The sequence below is a fragment of the Rhinopithecus bieti genome, unplaced genomic scaffold, assembly GCF_001698545.2.
Source record: "Rhinopithecus bieti isolate Rb0 unplaced genomic scaffold, ASM169854v2 scaffold_42192, whole genome shotgun sequence".
NCBI lineage: Eukaryota > Metazoa > Chordata > Mammalia > Primates > Cercopithecidae > Rhinopithecus > Rhinopithecus bieti.
This window is the reverse complement of record NW_016817078.1, coordinates 5,356-8,408: the sequence shown is the minus strand read 5'-3', so window position 1 is coordinate 8,408 and position 3,053 is coordinate 5,356.

The following is a 3,053-nucleotide window of genomic DNA, read 5'->3' as shown; positions in this document are numbered from 1 at the left end:
AATTAGAACTGAAGGCCAAATTGTTACATTAGAAAACACTTAGAAATGGTCAACATTTCTCCTATTTTTTTTTCTTCCAGTAAATTTCCTTCATGGCACAATTTACAAAAGTAATAAATATTGAGTATGTATTTAACAATGAAAACACCACCTACATTCATATACAGTTATGGATCTTAAAATGCAGACTTTTGTATTGTAGCAGTCTATGAGTTGTCTCTTGCAAAATATTTTTCTTTGTAGTAACAGCTTTATTTCAATGTTGGCTGACTATATCTTCTATTCAGTGACTATTTGCTGAAGTATTTGCAACTGGGGCATTTTGAGTGTTTAATGGGAACAAGGAGACCTTATATATAATTGGAATTATTCCATAAGGTCTGAGCATGTGTATGCGTATATGTATATATAGGTGTATGTGTGTATATATACATATATGTGTGTGCATTTATATAGATATATATGTGTGTATATTATACACCTGTGTGTGTGTGTGTGTGTGTGTATAAAAAGATATTTTCTTTGAATTGAGCAAAACACACATCTTCCTTTTCTTTGTTAGGGCACAAGTTTTTTCCTATTCCTTTAACTATTCTGTTCTGATACCATAAAAGCCATTCACAATAGGTTTTAGGTGGCTGTAATTTATAATCATTTCAGTAGTGAAATTCATCATCCCTGGGATTATTCCCTCTCTTGTCTCATGTTAATTCCCGGCTCCAGATTGTCTTTGCTGTGACCTCATCTGTAAAGATTTGCTTCCCTTTTCAATATCCGCCTTTTGCTTTCTGGAGATATAACCTTTGTTTCTCAAGATCTGAATGCATGGAATATGAAGCTTTCCCCAACTCCACCAGCACAAGTGACCTCTCTTTCTCTCAACCCTGCAGCTGTTTATCCATTAAAATTACCAATTAAATTTCCTTTTATACATGTCTCGTCTCCTAATAATTGGTAACCGCTGATGTCTGAGAAAGCACAGCCCGTATTCTTTAACTTGACCTTGAGGAGATGCAGGTCTAGCTTTTATTTAGGTTAGGGTTGGCATCTGGCGAACTGTGTTCCTATTTCATGCTGCAGTCATGAGGTAACAGAACCCTTAAATCAAAAGCTGTCAACCTAACATGAAGAGGCATCCACAGAGCTGTCTCTGAGAAGCTTTATTCTTTGACTTACATCTCCAATATGAGTAATGTGGTTGAAACCTAGCAAAGTCAAAATTTACTTGAAGTGATATGGTGGATCCAGTGCTGTAGATGGTGATTGTAGACCTGAAAAAAAGAAGTTACGAGAATAACATCTGCTTTTCTGTGTGATATTTTCCCCCCAGCTGTTTAGAGAATTATAAATTGCTCTGTCAAGTGTTTGTTTACGAAAGCCTGGCCAATTTCAAAATGAAGCTGCCTTTGAGTTGTCCCTGTTTCATCTCACTGTTTGGAAAATAAATCTGAATCATTAAGATGTAAATACATCAAGTTAAAAGCCAAAGGCAGGGAAAACCAAGTAAAAGCAAGAAATGTACCACAATTTAACTATTCTCCTGGGAGGAAAATATACATGGTGATAATTTTGTATCTTTTATTATTAAATTAAGGCGAGAGAAATTTGAAATCAGCATAATGTCTATTTTGCGTAGTATTTAATACTATGATGTATATTGACAATTGATAATGAATCAAAGTATGTGAGGGTAACTGTATGTTCACTAAATTAGAGTTTGGTAATGAGATAGAAGGAGAGAATGAGAGGGGTATAGGTGTAAGCAGCAGTTCTCAAAGTGTAATCCAGGAACCAGCAGCAGCTGCATCACCCTGAAACATTAGAAATGCGAATTATCAGGCCCTGTTGAAGACCTCCTGAATCAGAAACTCTGGGGATGGGGCCCAGTAACAAGCCCTTGTGTTTTAACAAGCCCTCCAAGGGATTCTGATGCGTACTCCATTTTAAGAACTACTTCTATGTAGATGGATGGATGGTTGGATGGCTGGCAAGATATGTGGGTACAATGACGCATACATGCATAAATACAAGTATAGATATGGGTAAAAATACAGATATGAATACAAATACAGATATAAATATAGATATATTGAGATATAGATAGATAGATGGATATAGGTAGATATAGAAATGTGGGGTTACCATCACAGGACTTTTGTAAAGGAGCAAATTATTTCCTTTTACTTATTATATGATTGAATAAAAGCTGTTCTTTTCTCTAGGTAATGGCTCTATCACTTATAAACTGAGAAAATCTACTTGTGGTCCATTTGTTGAACCATTTTCCATTAGGTTCACTTAAAGTGTTTGCTCCATCAAGTCTGCCACCTGGATGGTTTCCTTCACTGCAAAACTGGTTTGCTCTTCCCTCCCCTCTGTCTTCTTAGCGGCTGGCTGCTGTCTGCCCTGGTTCTATCCATTGGTAGATCTGATTGCTTTGGTGATTGGATCAACAGTTGAATCCTCACAGGATTTTGAGGCCAACAATATCCTACATCTTGGTCCATTTTTCAGAATTTCTTCATTTGTGTTTTATCCTTCCATTTTTGTTTCTAAGCATATATAATTTATTTAGATTGGCGCAGAAGTAATTGTGGTTTTGCCATGTAAAGACAAAAACCATAATTACTTTTGCATCAACCTAATAATTTCAGCCAACTATTCATATGCAGCACTTTTTGCAATGGGGATGAATAAGTAACAGCTAAATATCTGATAAAATGGGACGTTTTAAATATAGTACATTGCAAAATAATATGATACTTTTTGAGAAGAAAATTTCAGTATGCAAAAAAGTGGGATAATATTCATTAAGATAATATCCATTAAGATAATATTCTTAATGCATATTATCCCCAATGATTGTGGGATTATGGTTGTTTTAATTTTATTCATTTTGCTTATTTTTATATTTCTGATTATATTAGTTATAAGCTCAAATTGCTGCTATAAGCAAAGATAATGCAGATTTATATATATATAAGTAAAATAAATTGATTGTATTTTTGATCTTCTTCCTTTCCCCACTATACCATGAATTTAAAGGCCAACGA